Source organism: Carassius auratus, chromosome 40 (assembly GCF_003368295.1).
Source record: "Carassius auratus strain Wakin chromosome 40, ASM336829v1, whole genome shotgun sequence".
Classification (NCBI taxonomy): Eukaryota; Metazoa; Chordata; class Actinopteri; order Cypriniformes; family Cyprinidae; genus Carassius; species Carassius auratus.
In genome coordinates, this window is record NC_039282.1 from 4,720,510 (window position 1) to 4,744,548 (window position 24,039).

Sequence of the window (24,039 nt, forward strand, 5' to 3'; positions counted from 1 at the left end):
AATGGAGGGGTTTTAAAAAATGCAAACAGGTGGACACATCCAATTACAGTTCCTTACTGCGTATAAGAGACCCCTCTTCTCCTGAAGAGAGAAAGAAACTGAATTAATTAATGGGATATTTAGAAATTAAGCTAATAAGTGAGGAACATGTTCAGCAGAAGTAAGTACAAAGCATGGAAATGGAAGGACAAGATATGTCTGGGCCGGTATAAGATATCAGTTCAGGAGGGTGTCAAAAATGAGGTAAAATTTGAATTGTTCCATAAAAGCATTTCGAAGCACAATATGGAGTTTACTGGGTCAAACATGGAGCGAAAGATGTTTTCCAAGTCCAAAAAAAACAAAAACAAAGCACAGGAGTTAAAAAAATAAGGGTGGGCATCATGAGTACATGACTTGTCAGCAATTATTAAAAGAAAACATACCCATATTTGAAGAACTGTGTGTGTTTTTGTGTATTTCGATCTGTATATCATCAATTGATTGTGCCGTTTCAAAAGTTAAATTTTATAGCATTTAGCCATTTATTGTTTAGATTTTTGAGCCTATATTAACAAAAGCAGCTTCAGATTATCTTCTAAAAGTCATACTGTTTGGAACGAAAGGTTGAGTAAATGATGAAGGTCTGCCGGTCAGGTTTAAGTAGGTTAAGCAGGTCGCAAGTCCCCAAAACCCGTCTTAAACCTGATGAGGCTGGGAGGATCTGACAAGACTGATTTCAGATGTTTTTAAGCAGGGAAAACGCACAAGGCTTTATGTTATTTGGGTAAGTGAAATGCCCCATTGTGTGTTAGAATGGAAATATTCACCATAGAATCACATGCAGAAATGTATGGTACTTGATTTCAGAATACAAACAGCAAATCATAAAAGGATACTGAAGCACCACCTAACACTTGCACATAAATATGTTTTTTAGAGAGAGAGAAAAGAGCGCTGGTAAGGGCTCACTGCCGACGCAAACCATTCCAGAAGTTGTCACAATAAACTAATGTAAAACAAGCGCGGCTGTAAAAATGACTAGCGCTGTGTCAGGAGACAGCATAAAAATACAGGAAAGAAGGTTTAACCCTTCACTTGAATGGCAGTTTAATGCAAGTGCCTATATCAACACTTTATTCAATGACATTTATGGAAATGGCAGTGGCATCTTTATTTGTAACAGCTTTAAAAAGTGGTAAGTCAGAAAAAGGAAATTATAGTACGAGTTCCGTTTCTATGAAACGCAGCGCAGGAGTAGAACAGCAGCGATGAACAGCATGTCTCTTCAGGGTTAACTTGTGGTGTGCGAGTAACAGACAGTTGGAGTGCTCGTGTTCACAGGCAATTTCATAGTCTGGGAGCAGGTTAGCAAGCTGCTGCACGAAGTAGACGACCTCCTCGTGCCAGGGTACATTGGCCATTGTCAAGCTACTGGCTAAGCTCTCGCCACAGTATGTCACTCCCTAGAGGACAGGCAAAAGACAAGAGGGACAAAACTGTAGTTCATAAACATAAAAAACATAAAACATATAAGTCAAAAGTCAAACACCACATGATCTCATTATAAAAGTGTCAACATAAATCGGACTCCATTCATCTTGGGTTCTTCTTATTGGATAAGCAACTTTCTTCTGTTGTAAAATATGAACACTCACCCATGCCAACTCACAGTCCATTAGTATCTTTACTTTTATGGATGCACAATATCTCCATATGATATTGGTTACTGGATTCAATTCTGAATATTACATTTTCTTGTATTTAATCATTATTGAAATTTCAATACTTTTAAACCCAGTATTGAGTATCAGTAGTGGAAGTGGTGTTTTCTTAGTGAATGAAATCAATGTTTTTAAAAGAATCAAGTGAGCCAATGATTCAGTGAGCCATTCATGAAGAGAGTCACTTGCTTTGTTTCTAAATCAATCAGCCATTTGAACAAAGTGGTTGAACGAATGACCAAATGGCTCACTCTTAAACAAAACAATGACTTGCCGCCTCCTACTGGCAGTTTTAGTTTCATATCTCATAAAAAAATCATTTCAATATTAATTTTTTAAAAACCCATTAATGTCCATTTAAACCCCATTAATCTCACAGCCCTATACAATTCTAATTGCAGTGAAAATGCATTCAGGCCACCTCTGGTCATCTCAACCCAAATTGATGTGTGATGATTAATTTGCGATTAGATGTGATTTGTGATCTCAGATTGAGATTTCATTTATTGGCACATCATGTAATTAATTTTTAATTGCTTGACCGCTACAGTACAGCCATTATCAACACCCAATCTTAAAAAAAAAAACACTGTAAAAATGTTTTAAATAAAACACTGCAATAAGTAGCTATTTACTTATTTAGACAAAACAGTATAGAATTTCAACATTAGCCATTTATCAGCTATTGGTCATAACAAACATATAGGAGCCTTTATTATTGTATTGGTGATGCAGAAATTTAATAAAGTAACACACTCCCTTTGGTAGCTTTCATCTAAAATATTCACACCCATGCTTTGCAGGAGACATCTGACGTTGAAAATTTTAGATTTAACGGTACAAAAAGCGACACAAAAACACTCTGAATCATATCAGCACACACAGCCCAAGGGCACAGCGGCGCGTGGAGGATGATTTGGTTTTTTTGTGGATGATGGAGACTGAGACGGCCAGATCATTTTCATTTAAACACCTACACACACACACAACAGGACAGCGTTCACATCACACCTCACTGATGTTGCTGTGATCAGGACGAACGGTATGAGGGCTGCATGCACCACATGCTGGGAATGCAAATTCACTTTACATTAATACAATTTCTGTCGTCATGAACTCTGACGTCTGATTGGTTATTGAAACAAACTGGTGTCAAGTCAGGTCACGTACTCCGTTTGAACCTTCACACATCATGAAAAGTAGTGATTAATAATCCTTGGCAAGCAAATAAGTGACACATCACCGCTGGATGAAAACCGGCCTCATTTGTGGTGTGGCCAGCATTAGTTCATGGCTCTGCTTGTGTGTAGGAGTAGTTGTGCTGTTGAAAAGACATTACTCATCCTGTGACAGAGCGAAGACCCATTCGGTGAGGCTTTATCTTATTTCAGTCTTCATCATGCTGAGCTGTTAGCACTCTATTACCCGGACGTCGATAGATGTACATCTTCGAGCCATTGAGAGAATCAAAAAAAGGCATGTCATGTGAAAGAGATATCAGACACTGTAAACGGTTTAATGGTTTAGAAATGAACACACCACAAAGCCAAATGAATGGAAATTAAAAACAAATGCATTCTAAATAATAAGTGAATACTGCGTGCAATAATTCATTAAACAATCACAAGAGGCATTATAAGAGAATGATTAATACAGAATTTCCTACAGCTCTCTTTACCTGAAGCATATGGCTATTAATTATATACAAAATAAGTATAATATAAAAATAATCATATTTAGAAATGATTTGTAATAGTTATTCCCCCTAACAGATAGATACAAATGATTTTATCATCTGATAATTCATTTTTTAAAAAGGCTGGGTGATAAATCGATAACGATAATTATCGTGATATAATTTTCCTCAATAAAACTATAACAAGAGTTACAGAATAAGGATAAATATTTGATTTTATGTTAATGCGCCAAAAGCGGAACTAAACAGTGATAATCATTTGAACCTAGCCAAGCGGAGCATTTATCTGCATGTGTTCAAATGGAAGCGCATAACTTTTTGCTGACAAGTCTCGGTCATACTCGACCACAACAGTGCTATGAGATCCAGTGTGAAGCGCAGTGAAACAACAGAAAGGGTTCTGTGATTTAAACTAGTCAGAAGGCTTTTCATGGATTTACAGTAGTAACATTAAGTGCACCATGGTATTGTGGCAGAAATGCCAAATGTGGGATATTCATCGAACTGTACTACATTACTAATGTAGACATGTATTAAACATGTTAAAGGAGTAATGGAATATAATTAAAGGGTTAGGTCACCCAGAAATAAAAATGTGTCCATGTTCCACTCCCTCTCGAAGTATCCTATGTGTATGTGATTTCCTTCTTTCAGAATAATCCAATCTGAGTTTCCAAGCCAATCCAAGCCTTTCAATAGGGGTAAGCAGGTGTTTGTTGTCAAATGTTCAGAAGACGTGAAATAAATTATTTCTAAATCCTCTGACGTTTTTCTTTACAAATCCTTGTTTTGTGCCTTTAATTCATGACCAGCGTTTTGTGTTGTTCTCTTTCTCCGCGCTCATCACTAACCATGCAATGCTGATGGACTACAACATCCGCCTGCATGTCTTCCGGTTCCCCACAGTCAGCAGAAGTGAGGAAAAAAAAGTGTTTATTACTTTTGAAATCAGGATATTTATCTTACAAATGGATTGGCTACAGGGGGACTTTATTCACCCCCCGGAGCCAAGTGAGGGACGTTTCATTACAGATGCGCACACTTTATTTCACATCTTCTGAACTGCTCACAACAAACACCCGTTCACCCCCATTGAAAGGCTTGGAAGAGCAAGGACAATTTTAAATATAACTCTGATTGGATTATTCTGAAAGAAGAAAGTCACACAAACCCAGGATGCTTCAAGGATGAGTAGAAAATTTACAAATTTTCATTCCTGGTTGAACTAACCCTTTAAAGGGGTCATATGATGCTTTTTTAAAGATCATTATTTGGTGTATTTGGTGTAAGAGAATATGTTGATGATTTAATGTTCAAACACATTATTTTTAAAAAACTGCACATTATTGTAGGTCATCTATGCCCCGCCTCTCTAGGTATTTTTCTACAAAGTCAGAGTCTTAACTTAAAGGATAAAGGATTTTAGTCTTTGCAACTTTACAGATCTTCTTTATGCACCAAGAGCTTGTAACACTACAAAGAGAAAGGAAAAATTAAAATCGCATCATATGACCCCTTTAAAGTTGGTTTTTTTTGTTGTTTTTTTGATTAAGCCATAGGGTTTATACTAAATGTGTTTATACTAAATGTGTTTAGACTAGGGATGCACCTATTGGGAAATTCTGGGCCGATACCGATACCAATGTTAGAAGTCTTTCGGCTCTTGATCACACTATCCTAGAATGAGCACAAATTCAATCAGACCAATTTATGAAACAAAAACAACCTTTAATGTCACTTTCTGGTTGACATTAGTTATAACCTTATTTATGACAAGTTCTTTACTTTTCTGAAAAATAACATTCAAAAACATTTGACTGCTAACTAATCAATGAAAAGATTGTTTCAGTACATTGCCCAACAAAATTATTTGAGTGGTTTTAGCCTAATAAATAAAAACTTACTCGATGAGATTATTTTTCATGGACGTGCTCTGTCGGATCGTTGCCTCTTGCGCTCTGTGTGATGTGCGCGCTCTCCATCGCGCATCCAATCCTCTGCACCGGCAGCAGGCAACAGGTGTGCCTCAAGTATTTCTCGATCGCGTTGTTTAACATCCTCATCAAAGTAACGATCCTTGTATCTGGGGTCCAAATAGGTGGCAATGCAGAACATGGGATCTTACTGGATTTGATCGAAGTGTCTATTTACAGCCTCTAATAATGAGTTCTTTGTTGTTTTAACGCTGTGGTCTGTGTCAGCCTGCTTACTCAGAAGAAGTCTCAGGGCTGTCACAGAGGGGATGACATCTGCAGCTGATGCTTCTGATGAGCTAACTTCTCACGTCAATTGTTCAAACGGGGAGAGGAGTGTTATAAATTTTTCAATTAATTGCTACTGGTGTGCACTGAGAGTGGCCGGGAGGTCGTAGTCTGCGGCATATGTAGAAAGTGCGCGCTTTTGTTCCAGCAAGCTCTCCATCATATAAAATGTACTATTCCAGCGAGTGGAAACATTTTTGCTGTAGCCTTTTTGGTTTAATTCCAAACATGATCTGCACAGTCTGTAGACGTGAATATGCCAGGGGTGAGTGTTTAGAGTGGCCGACAATTTTTCAGCAAATAGCCCAAACATCCGTGAGGCTGCGCTGGCTAAAAACACCGTCATGAACTGCCAGTTGCAGTGTGTGCGCCATGCAGCCAAAACTAGCCAGACCACTGTCCATCATAGCTTTCGTCATATTCCTAGCATCATCTCTCACAACAGCATACACTCTGTTTTTGTCGATTGCCGCTCCTGTCTCGGACTCGGTATCTCCCCTGCACAAATAAAAAGAGGGAAAAAAGTTTCTCCTGAGCTCAGTGTTCATGACACATATAATAATCAGACATCGGCGAATGTCATTTTTATTTCCTGATGGCCGATGACATATCGGCCATTACCGATGTTCAGCCGATGCATCGGTGCATCCCTAGTTTAGACTAATGTTTTTCATACAAATAAGTAGGACTGGGATGATAAATCGATGCAGAATTGATTCGTGGATCGATTCTTAAATTTTCTGAATGCATCGCGACTCCTTTGGAATCAATTCTGAGCTTAGATTTTAACAGCAGATGGCACTCTAATTTAGTTTTTATCCGCACACTCAAATGCTCATGAAGAAGAGTGCTAAAGAGTGCTTGTGCATTCAGCTCAGGCGGCAAGGAAGTCGACCGGAAGTTGAAGTCGGCCGGGTGCCGCCATCTTGAAGCAGAACTTCACTTGCGTTAGCATCCCATTGACCTCCCATTCATTTTGGCGTCACTTTGACAGCGAATAACTTTAAATCTGAGGGGTTTAAAGACTCCATTTATCCATTATTTATTTCTAAAGATACACGACAATGTATAAAGGGCTCCATTACCTTCTATGTTACATTATGGCCCCGTATAAACAGTTTTTGTAAAAATAGGCTAACGATTGCGTCATAACCACGCGACTCTGTCGCATTACCGTACAGACAGGAGGAGAAGCTCGCAGGCAATTAACTTAATATGGCGTACTGACGTTACATTTTAAAAGACTATACAAAATAATCAATCAGAATACTTACTCCTGCTCACTTACGCCAAAGAACTCCCCGCTCAAGCTCGCCGTCTCTGCAAGATTAACGGTGGCAGTTTGCACGCACAGCTACTAGAAGATTTACATCTGTCAGACAGGTTGCTGACGTCATCAAGCTTAGTTTGAGTCTGCGCGTCAGAAACGGAAGTGCTAAAAAACGCAAAAAATGGGCTTCACTTGTCTCAATTGAGTTTCTTTTACTGTCTATGGTTTAGCTGAGTCATGTAATTTCACTTCATCTTAGAATGCTTTTAGGATGCAAGATTAATGTAAACACAGCCTACTGTGAACAACTTTGTAATTCGCTTCAGTCTTTTAGAATTTTATGAATGATTATTATAAGTGTGTGTAATGATTTGGAAACGATCCGAGTACAGTGGTGTTTCTAAAACATGCAGTGTCATCTGCTGTTCAAAACTAAGCTCAGAATTGATTCAAGAAAGAATCACGATGCATTCGGAAAATCTCAGAATCGATGTTGAATCATTTCTCGATTCGCGATACATCGATTTATTTTCCCAGCCCTACAAATAAGTGGAAACCATATAGTTACATTTTACCATGGTGTTGAGTTGCTATATGTGTGGTTTTAACTGTGGTTATCATGATAATTTGTGCTGCTTAGACCAATGGTTAATTTGAATAAAAACTCAAAACAGTCATAATTTACAGATGTTTTTGTGATAAACATAAATTTACATCTGCATCCTAACTGAAACTACTACTACGGTCAACTCAAGCTACCCTCAAATGTGCATTTTAGAGAAAAAAATATAAAGAATATTACAGCTGAATATAAATGAGAGTCAGTCAACACAAACCTCTTTCATGATTTGAAACAATATCACTGATTAGAACATGCAGAAACTACTACATTAATTTTTCTATTAATATATTTATTTTGTTAAGGAAAAATTACTGGAAAAGTGTGAAGAATTCAAAAACGTGAAGTAGTAATTATTTTATATATTATAATTATTACACATATTAGCCAACATATTGTCGTCATTGTATAAAGTTGATTTGCAATCAAGATGGTCCCAAGTTAGCATAATATATACTGTACAAGTTTGTATAATAGTGTAATGCAAATTTTAACAAATTAAATTTGTCATCCTTCATGTGTTTTAATGCTCTATAGTCTCTTCACAAATAAGGTATAAAGAGATAAGCAGATAAGTACGATTTTACTATAGTGTACAAAGGGATCACATTCCTCTATGAGGACAGTGGAAGCTAAAGGTCTTGTGGGCCGTGGCTGATGTCCAAAGCTGATATTCCCAGTCTGGCACAGAATTAATGAGCCCAACTCTTATCTGGCTGCTCTGTAGCCATAGAGAATAATGATTACCTGCAGAAATGCCCTGATAAATCAATGGGACGAGGAAAGTGAGGGCGTTTCTCTGGCCAATCTACGCCAAATAACAATGCTACAGATTTCCTATCACAGACCAACAATCTAACTCTAATAAGCCAACCAAAGGTGTATACAAAGATAATGGTGAATTGATAAAAGCGCTATGAAAAATAATTTAATAGCATGTGGGATTAAAGCAAAAGAAATTAGTGGATGAATCTCTAAGAGCATCGTCTAAAAGTTAGGCAGTTTGATCTCAGCTGTGTCCTCAAACGTCTAACCTCTTCAATAACTAAGGTGGGAATAATTTGGGAGCCAAGCGCAGGCTGTCCATCTTTGTGTCAGGACTAACACCTCGGAGACACTCTAATTGTGCAGGAATAGTGATTTGATCGATAACCACACAAAGAGGATGATTCCTCAGCACTGGAGAGGAACAGGACTGACTTCACTTTACACAAGCATTGCTCTACATTTCATGGAGTGGTAAAACTACAAATACAAATTGTGTTATTCCATTTCATTGCATGCACACTATACATAGGGATGCACAATATATTAGTGCCATTTCTTTTAATCCACCAATACATTTTTAAGAAATATCAATCAATTAATTTATTTATACTGAATATTTATGGAGCCCAGAACATGACATGAAATATATATATAACGCATTCCCACAACTTAATTTGTTCCCTTGTTTTAGTTTAATCGTTTTTAAGAATAAAAAAAAAAAATTGCTGTGATTTGATTTGTTAGCTTATTTTAATTAAATCAGAACAAGGGAACAAATTAGTACAACATTGCCTCAATTTACTTAAACAAGGGAACAAATTCTTAATTTCTCAAAACAGGTAACAAATAATTAAAATGAGCGAATAAATTAATAAATCAAGTCAAAGTATGAATAAAACAATGGAACAAGTTCTTTTTTTTTGGCACACTAAATATATTTTTGCCACACTAAATATATTTTTGTCCATGTCACGTACAGGGTTCTGTACATATTTAACATTCATCCATTTTTTTTTTTCATACTGTACATTATATCATTGTGATGCATAAATTCACCTTTAGCATTTACAGTGACTGATGTTAGATTTTCTTTTGTTTTATTTGTAATTTATTTGTCTAGACAAAGTATTATAGAATGAATACCTTAAATAAAGTCATGATGTGTTTTTGGTCTTATTGTGCATGATTTAATGCACATATACAAACAATCAAATGAAATAAGTTTAATCTAAGAAGACACATGAAATTAGACAACAGTGAAAAACATCTGTTGTCTGACAATTAGAGCAAATATCTTTTAAGGAGTGTGCAGCAGGTCTGGCAAATCCTGAAAGAGTGAAATAAAGACACACACGCACACAAAGGTGTTAGGAAATGTGAGGGGTTAGAGCAGCTGTTGGGTGCTGTAATTACTGCAGGGCTGAACAGCTGGAGGGGGCTCAACACCTCCATTACTCACAGAAACATATCAGACTTACTCGGCTACCACCAAACATAATTACCCTCCGCATATATCACCACTCTGTTTCACGTCCACAAAAGTGGCCAAACACACACAAAACAATGCTGCCACTACCCCTGGTTTGATGCCTGGGTCTCTGGTGTCCTATAGAAGTAAATGAGATGTCAAGAAATTTGATGTCTGGCTACATATAAACCCTGTCTATTCGATAGGAGAAACTTGTTGTCTGGCTCTTGGCATAAAAAAAGCATAATTTGTCTAATGAAAGGGCAAAATAAGTGCAATAAATAAAAAAGATAACTTTTAAAAGTGATGCCTAAGGGCTTATGGGTTTGATTCCCAAGAAATGCTTATATGGATAAAAAGTCAATAAAAATGCAATGCAGTTACATTATAAACCAAACTCTGGAACAATCTACCTAGCGTTGTTCTGGAGGCAGACACACTCTGTCAACTCATCTATATTAAAGACCCATCTCTTTAACCCTGGCATATATCGCATTTCTATAACTCAAATCTGTTAAAGGATTGTTAGGCTGCATTTATTAGGTCAACCAGAACAAGGAAGACTTACCAAAACATCCGATGTACTCATTACATCGTTAGAAGAATGGCATTAATGCTAATATTAGTGTCTGTCATTCTTATTCTGAGGTCACAGTAGCCATTCGAACCCAGTCCGTATCCAGACCGGATGGTGGATCAGCACCTAGAGACAACCTCTACAGCCCTGAATGTCAGCAGTGATCATGTCAACTATGCGCCAAGAGACAGATCCCCTGCAAAGACCTCATAACATCGACAAGCATCGGCACAAGACCACAGGAACCAGACAAGTCCTCTGCACAATCTGACATGTGTTGCAGCATGAAATTAAAGCATGCCATGCTAGTGTCATCTGGCATGAGGAGAACTGGACCCCTGACTGAACCTGGTTTCTCACAAGATGTTTTTCTTTATTTCTGTCACCAATGGAGTTTTGGTTCCTTTGCTCTGTCGTCTTTGGCTTGCTTAGTTGGGGACACTTGACTGACACTTGCAGACACCATTGGAAGAGAGCTGAACTGGATATTGAAATCACTGAATCATCAATGAACTAACTTTAACTGCATTATTGACTATGTATTTTCCCGTTGAACACTGTAAAGCTGCTTTGACACAACCAGTATCGGATAAAGCGATATACAAATAAAGGAGACTTGACTACTGTAAAAAAAAAAAAATTAATAATAATTTATATGATCAGTAAGTAAAGCAACTTATTTTTTTACATGACTTTTTATTCATCAAAATAAGTTGAGAAATTTCAACTGTTTTTATAAGTTATATGAAATCCAACTTGATCAGTTTAAAGTAATTTAGGCTGAAATGACGAAGCCAAGTTGTTTATGCTTAAAAATGTAAATGAGATTCTCCAATGAACAGAAATTTGTTTAAAACTACATTTAAAAATCATGCCATGCACACCACAAATTGGTGTAATTTAGAATCCATTCTTCATTATTCCAGCTGTCAGCAAGCCATAATTTTACATAATAATAAAAAAATACATTTTTGTAACCAAATGTTAAAGTTTGCAAGCCATAAAAATACATTTGCATGTAAGATACAGTGCTTATAGGACAAGTGACATCTCCCTTATCTTGGCTAAAATGCTTCCAGTGGCTACAGACCAGTGGACCATCCTTATTGTTGAGCTATTTTGCAGCAGAATCAGCAAAATATTGTTTGCATTGTGCTGTCGACAATAAGCAAACATTCTCAGACCTAGTATGTGAACAACCAGTTCAAGTGTGCATCAAACTACACCACAGCAATGCTCAAATGTCGAGAAGCAACTGGAAGCTGAAATCTCATTTGACATTAGCTCCGTTAACCCAGATCAGAGATTTAGCCAGACTGCCTCTGTTTGGGTAAACTCAGCAATATTTCCCTCACACTTTTTCATAGCCTTTATTTTATCCCACAGAAGAAGGCGTAAATCCTCGCCTTCTGCAGTCTATCAAAGTGGGCAATTATTGTTGCTAGGTAACAGCATGTCAGTTGAAGTTGGCTTTACTTTGGAGTGGCTCTGCTTTAAATGTGAATGCGCTGAGGCGGGTTCCCTACGAGGCATGTGCACACAGGTCACATGACTGGCTGTTGACTCATAATGAGATTTTAAATGAGGAATTTCAGTGTAGTAGCCCCGCCCCCCCATGAGAAAAGGAGCTGCTAATGTGAAGATAAGAATGCAGGAGGGAAGAAATACCAGGATTAATGCAAATTGCAGCTGAATGGCGAATAGAGGAGAAACAAGAATGAATAAAATTTAACAAATGTGAAAGATTGTTTTTCTACCTGGAGGAACAGCAAGAACTGCTTAGAGACTCTACAAAACAATTTGTGTCCCTCATCTGAGAGGTTTTCATACTATGGGGGGGCTTAACATCTTAAGCTTAGGTTTAACATCTTTCAATAATTTACCGTTCAAACTGAAACTGTTGTAGCACAGGGCTTCAGTTGCAACGTTTCATTTTGTAGCTCCTGCTGCAAACACTACAAGTTCATCTCATCTGAGCTCAAAATCAATGCAATCTTGATTCACGGGCTCTCAGGGAATGCATTAGGACAGAGAATGAATTTAATGAGCCTGGTCATTACCGTGTTTTCCTGCAAAAAGGATTAGGAGGAAATTCTTGGGATTCCAGCAATAGCTTAATAAAGCTTCACCTATTAAACCCAAAAAGGGTTCAGAGCCCCTCATTAGAAGCTCATCCCTAAATTAGGCGGGTGAGAGGCATACCTTGACCTCAATGAAATCTGGCTGTCCAAGAGCGATGAGATCGGAGTAGGCCTTCAGCTCATCCACATTCCAGGCCTTCACCAGTGTCGGTCTGTACACTGTTAACTGCTGCTAGAGGACGAAACACAAGGAGGAGCTGTCAAATTACGGCTTCATTAAAGGGGGGGTGAAATGCTATTTCATGCATACTGAGTTTTTTACACTGTTAAAGAGTTGGATTCCCATGCTAAATATGGACAAAGTTTCAAAAATTAAGTTGTACGTTTGAAGGAGTATTTCTGTTCCAAAAATACTCCTTCCGGTTTGTCACAAGTTTCGGAAAGTTTTTTTCGAGTATGGCTCTGTGTGACGTTAGATGGAGCGGAATTTCCTTATATGGGTCCTAAGGACGCGTCTGCCGGAAGAGCGCGCGCTCCCGTATAGCAGAGCAATGAGAGGCTGAGCACAGACAATCATTTATCAGAGCGAGAGCGTCGCGAAATGTCACAAAAGGAGTGTGTTTTTGGTTGCCAGGGCAAGTCAACCCTGCACAGATTACCAAAAGAGAAACAGCATTAAGGGACCAGTGGGTGGAGTTTATTTTTACAGAGCATCAACGGAGTTGTGCAAGTGTTTGTGTTTGTTCCCTGCATTTCGAAGATGCTTGTTTTACAAACAAGGCCCAGTTTGATGCCGGATTTGCACATCGTTTATTTCTTAAGGATAATGCAATCCCAACGAAAAAGGGTCACGATCGTGTGTTGGAACTGCAGGCGGTGAGTAAAACTGCTTCTAATATCTCTGTGTTGTTAACTTAGCTATCAGCACATAAGCACATCAAGTAAACAACATGCGATGTTGTCATCAAACTGCACTTTCCACATGTACAGCTTAAAAAAAAAAAAATACAACAACCAAATAGTTATGTTTATGAAAATGATGGTGACAGCCTAGCGAAACTGGTAATGTACTGAAGGCATGAGGTAAATAGCACATCCATGACTGACAAATAACTCAGTGCTTAAAGTGGGATGTTCCATTTCCAGCTATTGCATCAACGTAATCTTGCTGATGGTGCTTTATTATCACTGACAAGAAAATCCGGTGAACATGGAGAAAAGCTGGCAGATTTTTTAATAAGAGAGCTTCTCCAGACTTCAGACTTGGACTTGGGAGCGCTCTGGCCCACATCATTACTCACAGACCATCACGAACAGATGCCCTGAGGAGAGGAAGCCCTCACAAAACACAACAAGTGATAATGGACACTCATGCCTCCCATTCCTGTTATTGCACCTTGTCAATCAAACAGTCTGAATGTCACATTCTGACATTGCTCGGAATAACTGCGTCCGTCCCTATAGTCTGAATGTCGTGGCACGGTTGGTTGGAGTCTGTCGGAGTACAGATGTCAGCACAGTCAGTACTGCTCCTGATCCATGCTAACTAGCGGATTTGCAAGGCAGGGAAGGACAAGGAGATGGAAGCCAATGAGAAAATCCGACAGCTGGGGAGGATCTGGCCTACACAGGTGTGCTCACGTATGTGCGTGTAAACCAGAGAGGATGAGATGGACTTAAGATGGACTCACATACACTGATCAGCCACCTTAAAACCACTTGTCTAATATCATGCAGGTCCCCTTCGTACTGCTAAAACAGATCTGATGTGTCAAGGCATGGGCACCACAAGACCTCTGAATGTTGCCTGTGGAATTTGGCACCAAGACATTAGTAAGCTGCAGAAGCAGGGCCTCAATGGATGGATTTTGTTGGTCCAACACAGCCTTTAGATGGTCAATCGGATTTAGATCTGGGAAATTTGGATCAATATTATCAATATTAATAACTTCAGCTTTCAGTGGTTTTAACACTGTGGCTGACCAGTGTATAATAAATATGCAATAAGCTTACAAAGTATTGCTTGTTTAAGAGATGGTGTTTTGTTGGACAGCAACACCCAAGTGCAGACATAAATAATGTTATCTGTGCAGGTTTTCCAAGTGACTAAACTTGATGAATTCTATCAGACTATCCAGTTCTATCAGAATTATATCAGACTATTAAAATAAATAAATAAATAAAACTAAATAAAATTACAAATAAATGCATACAATGATGCTTTTGGGATATTGGATGGAAACCCACTCAAACCCAAGCAAATTTACAGAAATGCTGTCGCAAACATCCAAACACCATGGCATTTTCTTCTTCTTTTTATTCAGAAAAGTAATCTAGTTAAAAATGTTCAATTGATGAACTTTATTAAACTAGCATCTATAAGAAATCAAGTTTCTGTGACTTGGAGGCCAGTGCAGGGAGCTTATTTTGAACCTTCTGAAGTCAGCAGGAGCAGGATGGAAATAATAAAAAATGGCAGCACAAAGTTATAAAACACATTGTAACTTTTCTGCCTGACCTCTGTTCACCACTGTGCATGGTATTTTTAGCTCTGCAAAAGGTCTTAAAAGAGCAGGACCGTTTGCACACAAACAGCTTGCTCTTAGAAAAGAAAAAAAAAGCTGTCAATCAAAACAGGCTAGAATTATCAAACGTTTCCACATAGATCACAACCAATAAAAAATTATTACATATGCTGAAAAGGTACCATGTAAAACCAGCATTTCTCGTCATCCGTTATGTGCTACATGTACAATTTTCCATGATAAACAAGAGTGCCGAGCAATGCATTTCAACATGTACAGCACTTATCAAACCTGAGAGCTAGAGATCCCAACGGCATTTAGTCTGGACGGAGGGGTTCTGTCTGTGTGCACTTAACCAAACCCTAAAACACTCAACCATGCAAGGGCACACAGAAACCACAGTTTAATACTTGAGACCAATTCCATTTGGATTTCATTCGTTCTTAAATGCAGTCTTCGTGGTACATAATCTCTAATATGGCATTTGACACAGTGTACTAAAGCAATGGTTTATTCTCCCAACTTGGAGAAACATAAGGTCCTCTTTCATGAGAAAAAATTTTAAAAAATAAAACTGTGAAGAAGCCACCTACTATTACACACTATTTGCAGTTTATTTATGTAGTGGAGAAAATGTCATCTGTGATCTACATAGTGTGTCCAATAGACAATCACACACAATAAAAGGCACTGATATTGTGAAGAGAAGAACATTCAAATGCGTCCTTGTTCTTGCTCAAAAACATCATTATGAATCCCTGCTTTGGTGCAAAGCAATACATCGAGATGAAACCACGTATGAACTCTGAATAGAAAGGAAAAACAAGAAAAGTGTCAGATGCAAAGACATTCAATGCTGTGTCTACCAAAGGAGTCTGCCTATATCTTAATTACCCAGAGTCAGAGCCCTTCAACTGAAGCACAACACACAGCATTTTTTTTCTCTTTCATACTCAACCAATTTTCTTCCCTTACTTCTCTTTCTAATTTATACATGTGTGTGTGTGTGTGTCTCATATCGTTTGGTGTTGAGGCCAAATAATTCAATTTTTGTCTCATCAGCCTCAGAATATTTAAGGTGCATTTTGGCAAAATTCAGTTGTGCATGTGGCCTTCTCCTCTTACTTCTCTTTCTAATTTATATAAATATTGAGTATAGAGAGGAACCACCCCCCTTTTAAAAAAATGTCTTTGTTGCTTTGCAGCCTGATATTAAGATGGTTTTCGTTTTATCCAGCTGTATTTATTTTAAGTAAAATATATAATATAGAACCAACATGTTAGAAAAAATAAATCACTAAAATAAAAGATTACACCCCCTTGTGTCAGTATTTTGTCAAATCACCTTTTGTTTTAATTAAAGCCTGTATTCCGTAAGTATATGACTCGGTCTCCACTAATATCTAGATTTTGCTATATTTGCACACTCTTGTTTACAGAGCTGCTCAAGCTCAGTTAAATTTGATGCAGTCTTCAAGTCATTTCACAGATCTTCAGTGGGGTTTTAGTTTGGGCTCTGACTGCCATGAAAGAACATTCATTTTTTTCTCCTTCAATCACTGTGTGCTCAGCTCTGCTGTGTGCTTTGGGTCTTTGTCATGTTGGAAGGTGAACCTTCGTCCCATTGACAACTTTCTGGCAGAAGGCAGCAGGTTTTCCTCAAGAATTTGACTATTTTGCCCCATCCATTTTTCTGTCTATCCTGACAAGTGCTCCAGTCCCTGTATCAGAGAAACACTCGTAACCCTCTCATACAAGCCACAATTGTGGAGAATTTGTGATATTGTTGTCACATGCACACAATGACCACTGTTTGTCATAAATTCATCTGCAACTGCTTCAGAGATGCTGTAGGCCTTTTGGTTGCCTCTCTGACCAGTTTCCTCCCAACTCTTTCAACAAGTTTGGAGTGACTTCCTGATCTGGATCTGGAGTGACTTCCTGATCCAGGGAGGGTCTGTGTTTTACCAAATACCTTCCACTTCTTAATATTAGACTTCACTGCATTGATAAATAATTGTATTTGTATCTCCTGACTTGTGCCAGTCCACAACATTCTCCTGGAGATCTTTTGACCGTGCCTTGCCACCCATAATTGATTGTTTGCTTCAGTTGCACTACCAAGGACTGAAATGCTCCAGGAAAGCTCTTTTCTAACCAAAATGACCACAGCTGATCACAGTTGAAAGGGAAATGGCTTTGTGTGCCATTGAGAAGGTGATTAGCCACACCTGATTGAGTTTAAGTCATTTTAGCAGGGGCTAATCCAACTCTATCATTTGTAATGAGTAAATACAATTGGATAAAAAAAGGGTCCATCTTCATTTCAGGCTGCAAAATAACAAAATTGTGTTTATTTTAAAGCAGGATGAGATATACATATCTCATCCTGCTTTATATATATATAAATATATCTCTCATCCTGCTTTTGTTATTTTGCACATACATATATATATATATATATATATATATATATATATATATATATATATATATATATATATATATATATATATAGCATACCAGACAAATAAAAATTGGGGCAAGTAATCCAGATGGTCAAAGAGATGCACAGCCTGACAATCACATGTAAATCCATGATAGAAGACAAGAACCAGACTGAAATTCCTACAGGGACCCCTTTAACCTCTGGTCTCCAGAATATCCTTATGTCAAGGAATGGCACAAAAACTGTCTTTTATAGCTGTAGATGCACCAAAATTAACTCAAAAAGACTTCTAAATGAATATGGAGTTGAGCAAAGGACATGATATTCATTTATGTAACCCACATATTTGACTCATGTTTCTAATAATTTATTGTGTATGTCTTTTTAATAACTATTAAATAGCTTAAGGATTCATATTCATGTTTAGCATGCATGTTTGAATCCATTTGCTTGCAACATTTCTGACCATCAGTTATTTGTCAAATGTTTGTCATATTGTTGTTATAGGAATCATGTCCAAAATTATACCCTGCAGGAACGGGAAAATTCAGACCATGTGATTGATAAGATAACATATGATTTATCAATGGGGGTAGAGAAGCATTGCAACAACCCGAGCAAAGACAATAGCTAATTGGTCAAGTAACCATCAAATTCTGCTTTTAGCTTTTGGCTTTTCAGCTCTTTAGTCATGCCAGCTTTTAGCTTTTGCTCCTAGCTTTTGCTCTTAGACATGTTTTTGTCTTTACATTTAGTGTTCTTGAGCGCAAACTTTACTTCTGTTCTTTTACTTTAGTTTATTTTCTTTTTTTTGCGTTCTTTTGTACCAGTGCCCGCCCGTTCAACTACAGCCTGCCCACAACTCCGCATCATCAGCCAACGGCCAACCACGGGCTTCCCAAGACGTCACTTCAAAGACTACTGAACTTCCAGCCAAACCCCCTTTTCAACTATGCCTTTACACAGGCAATGCAAGTAACGTACCTCCAGACTCTGATCTGTACTGGTGTGTCTATTATAATTTTAACCTCAAGGACCTTGCGAGCGTATTGCCGTAAACTTGGGATTCCACATTTCCATTCTCGAAAACTCATCTTTTCCTAACTTTCGATTTTCCTGCAACTTGTGTGAATGTGTGAGTGCGTGCGTTTATATTTTAGATTAGTTTATATTTTTGATTTATCTAATAAAGCCTTATTCATATTGAAAAGAGAAGTATCTTGAGTTTTGTGCTTACAAGTTAATGTCTTAAACTGCCGATCTTTTTAGTTGTTACTGTGCTAATTGATAATGTTTCCAGTGCAGAGTTGATGTTAAACGGCTCGTTCAGTGAATCGGAGGGCGTCTCAGTGATCAGCCGTGAAACAGTGATTCTATTCAAATTCCCCTTAAATTTTTAAATCATTCCCTTTGAGCGAAATGTACCCGTTTTCACACACACACACACACACACACACACACACACACACACACACACACACACACACACACACACACACACACACACACACACACACACACACACACATATATAACACAAACAAAAATCACAAAAACATAGTCGAAGACCAATAAATAGAATGGTGGTGAATATTAGTTGATTTATAAATAAGAATCCTATCATCGCCAAACAATATGGGAATACAGTTTCTATTGTTGTTATATTGTTGCAATTCAACAGGTTTTTCTTCGTGATGTTTGTAGCACCAAACAAACTCATTTAAATACAACACACAGTGGTGTATAAAAAGAGCTCGGTCCATTCTGTTATTTGGTGTTATGTATTCCCTGTGACTGGTTTTGTGGCAAAGTTTCTTTTTAAGGTCACAAAATCACACAGGAGCACATATCTCTGGCAGTGCACTTTCAAGGTAACTGCAAATAAAAGCATGAGATATCTAAAAGCTCCTATATCAAGTTCCTAATGGCAATTTATCAAGAACCAGTTCTGTACAGTGCACAGAAATTACATGAAAAAAAGAAACACAAAAAATTAAACCGTATATAATTAATACAGATTGCTGGCAAATATCTGAAAATCAATTAAGCAGAATGTGCATTAACAGCTCACTTAATGAGAACGTAATGTTGTAGTTACAGGGGAAAGAATGGAATAGAACTGTTATGGTGATGAATGTTAAAACAGCCATTAATGAATTTGTATTTATACTTGCCTATTATTTATCTCTGACAAATAGAAGTCAGAAACAAATGCCTTGTAATAAAATCTTTTAAATATGAGATTCATGAATAATCCATGGCACAATTAGTACATAAAACGGTAAACAAACGGTGTAAGGAATCAGTGTCAGTCTAGACAGGTGAAGTTCAAGTGATGGAGGCGCAGCGTGTGTCAGCCACATGAAAGTCTCGCTCGTCTCAGAGCCAGTCTTTCACCATCAGCTTAAAGTCTGGTAACACTGCAGCTTATTCTGGCCCAAAATCACCCACTGAAATAGGAATGGCCAGTTTGAATGTCTTTAAAATAAACCTTTCCATATGCATTTCCTTTTTTTTTTTTTTTTTTGCTTCTTTTATCTGCAAGTCGTTTTGGATGGAAGCACTATCCTGGATGCCCCACAATCCTGCTGCCTTCAGTGCCATCAATGTCGAGTTGCTCTCTTCAGTTAGAAAGTGACACTGCAGGTGATCTCAGCTCATTAGAAAACAGAAGAGCACTTTCTTTTCTTGTGTCGTTCTTTTTATGACTCACATATACACAGACGCACACACACACATACTGTACAGTAGAATGAGCAGTCTGTTCAATGGCAAATGCAGGAAAGTCATTACAGAAGTTTAGCACACATGCATAGTGAATCATCTCTGAATGATGGCACTTAAAATCATTAAGCAGTAATGCCAAGGCCCTTGCGTTTGTCATGTCAGCATGCTGAACCCGAAGTAAGAGCTGTTGACGGACAGCGCCTACGCATCCACTTCATCCAACTAGCATTTTTAAAAAGAACTTCACCTCAATAACACAGTTAAATCTGAAGGCGTTTATTCAACTCCTACTTTTGATGGTAAAAAAATGAACACTGTTTCAGATGGACGCACGTTATTACTCAGATAAATCACAGGATTTGGGTTAAGATGAAATCAATCCTGGAGCTTTGCAGTCATGCTGTTTGGGATTAACATAATCGATAGCATGGATTTCCAAAACATTTTATACAGGCCTAATATGAATTACAGGAAAAATAATGAGTGAAGAGAAGAACAGCTTTCGGCAATTAAAAAAATATTTCATAAGTTTATAAGTTTTACACGCAGTAATGCACAGAAATAACAGAACTATTAACCTTGTTAAACACTTGATAAATGTTTACTTGCGCAATTGTGGAGCGCTGAATAAATACCACAGTCTCTTTATGTCTTAATTTCATGGTCTGTGATGATTATTACAATGTTCGTATTAATCATCACAGGCTAGTGACTAATAGTGTCAATACAAGTAATTTGGGAGCAATGGTGCTGATGTCCAAGCTCTAGCTGATTCATTAGGATCTGCACACTATTTAAAGATCAAAAGCAGCACACAGTGTTACCCAGGGTCTTGTACTCTTGATAATAACAGTTCTATTTGGGATTCCCGCTAAGCAAAGGTCAACACTGGTGACTGTTGACAACATTTTGTCCTAAAAAAAGGTTCTTGGCTTCTTTAAGACTAAGATTGTAAAATATGCCTTATGTGTGTAGAACAACAGTCCCACATCTAAGACTTTTTTCTAAATCTAAATGTAGTTTTTGGGTTGTGTTACTATGAAGTCAGTGAGATGGCAGTATTACATGCTCAAAACAAATCAACTGTTCTACCATAGTTAAAACTCTTTTTTTTATCTGTATTACAGCACAGTGGACCTACCTTTTCACCAAGCGCTCTGAGACTGTCCAAGAAGCGCTGCCAGTAGTCTTTGAAAAGGGGACGGTCAATTTTCTTCAGACTGTCCTTTGCGCTGGCATCAACGCTGACATAAAGTTGTGTAACAGGCACAAGACTCCTATAGATAGAGAAAAAGAGTTGGGGAGATAATTAACTTAGCATTGTATAAACAAAGTCTTGTTTTTTTACATATTAACAAATCTGAAGAATACTGGAGTGTATATGCATCAGGACTTAAACCATTTATGGCCAGCCAGAGCAAGAGGCTGTATTGTATCATATTCTTTGTTACTGTGCATGTGTACAACACAATAAAAGCAGCTCACAACTGAGTGATTGAGTTTGAGAAGAAAAACTGGAATTAAGCCAAGAGTAGGAAATGTGTATGTTCAGACAATATACCGTACCAACTGCCAGAGCTGCATTAGCCAAATAAAAGATTAGTCACTGGGTTCAGCTCACCCTATCATCATTTTAGTAAAGACATTGTAATTCTAATTAGGGAATGTCAGTATCTACAGTGTAAATGTTGCCGGCCACTAAACAGTAAGGCAAGGTATCTGAGTGATAAGTGGGCAGAATCCTCCTTGTGGTTTCCCTATGGGCAAGTAGACAAGTCAATACAGCTACTGGTTTTCAAAACAGACAAGCTGACATGCAGACCCTGTGTCTCATTCAAACATTGTGGTCATTCTAAAAAACATCTTGAAGAGTGGATTAAAATACATTCTCAAAAATCTCAGCAGGCAGATGATAACCTCCTCTAGGGTTCTGATTCTTAGCTATTTTTGTACTCCTAAATCTCAACAAGGCTTTTGACAGTCTGCCACAATATTCTCCAGATTTTAGCATCACTGATTCTGCTCTCCTCTGGTTGATATCCTAAATTAATTAATGAAAGGCATTAATTCCTACCGATAGCCAAATCAAGACCTGCTCCCACTACTCATGGTGTCCCCCAGGGCTCAGTTCTGGGCCCTTTACTTTTTTAAATTTACATAAATAATTTGATGGCATGCACTCAAATACCATTGCTATGCCAATGAAATGCATATGTATCTGCTGACAGGCCTGGACAGGATTTTCACTATTAATAAACTTGTATGCATGATGTTACAATTATGAATATATAACTTTCCAAAACTCAGACAAAGTCTTTTCAACTCACTACAATCTGTGTTTAGACATTTTATTGAATCCCTCATCCATTATACCAATCTAGGTCTGATTTTTTACTTAATTTTCAGCTTTAAGTCACACATGAACCACCTTGTCAAATATCTTTCCTCCATCTCCTTGCACGACAATATGTAGATTACTCAGTTCAACTTCTTTCCTGCTCTGCCCATTTATAAAGGTCTCCTATTATGCAAAATTCACTTTTACATAGTGTTTCAACATAAATGTGTGTACAAGATAAAAAATCTACCCACTCTTTTTTAATCCACATAAATCATAAGCAGTGTCTATCTCAGACATCACTTTGTACAGACTCCACCCACAACTGTTGACGGACAGTGCCCTATTAGCATAGATCCCACTGAGTGACAAGCATTAATCAAACCCTGAGGTCCCCCCATGGTTTACTTTAGGCCTACATGTATTACAAATGGTGAACTTTGTGTCTTCTTCACTCACAGCGAAGAACTTCCATGATGAAGACATGTTTACATGCAGATCTGAGCATAAGTGTGACGTCAAAATGGACCAGCTCGGAATCGGCCGGTCACTGTTCTAGGCTGATCATGCAAAAAAAAATCTGCTAACTCCACTTCCTAGCCTGTCAATATTTTGAGCTGAAACTTCACAGACACATTTTGGGGACACCTGAAAGTTTTATTACATTTTGTAAAAAGGGGCATAATAGTGCTATCTTCACACCTTTAAAACCTAATTAAAACTCGTAAGTTTATTCAGGGTTATTCCAGCTTTTTTATTCTTACTTTATACATTTTTTTTGTTATATTGTTTACTTTTGTTCCAGTTGTTCAGTGTCATGCACTGTGAAGAATCCTTTAATTAGTGAAAAGTGTTAAGGCAAAAAACAATGCTTATTACACAAAAATGCTCTAAATAATATTACTGAATTCTATTCTAAAATCTAAGAGGGAATGTTTTAGAACTGTACTGCAGATTTAAAAAAATAAAAACACTGTTCAAAATGAAAATGAACGAACAGAAGTGCTCTCTTGCCCTGCACATTCTTGTCTGTATAAACTATGTTAAAATGAAAGCACATAAATAAAACTAAAAAAGAAAACAGCATTTAAATAATATAATGTACTAAAACACAAGCTCTCTGTATGTATACACCAATAAAGAGCATTAAAATAAGTCTCAGCATCACTGGTTATTTTGAGTTGTTAGTGTGAGGTTTGTGCCGGTGAACCATTTCATCCTTTCCTCCTGAAAAGAATGCAATAAAAAATTACCATACTGATATGAGCCACAGGTCTAGGATCTCATTATAACAGCATTTAAGAAAGCAGGAAAAGCTCAGTGCTGGGACCCACACTGAATATAATTTTTTGGTTTGTTTATCACGCAGAAAAGGCATGCTTCTGTAGAGAAGCGTGGCGAAGCTTGCAGCTACCAGATACACACCAACGATTGACAAGTGTTTCTCACTTCCTCAGCACACTGCCAAAGTGATATTCCAGCAGCTGAGGTGACGTCCCCTCACCCTCAGATAACCTGCTCTGTGAAAGGATTCGGCGTGCAGCAGCCGGGAGAATG

General features: G+C 37.8%; 1 pseudogene; it reads right to left on the minus strand.

Annotated features, from left to right (window-relative positions):
- Window positions 1-1,156: 1,156 nt before the first annotated feature.
- Window positions 1,157-24,039, minus strand: part of LOC113058898 (S-adenosyl-L-methionine-dependent tRNA 4-demethylwyosine synthase-like) — a 54,692-nt pseudogene continuing 31,809 nt past the window's right edge.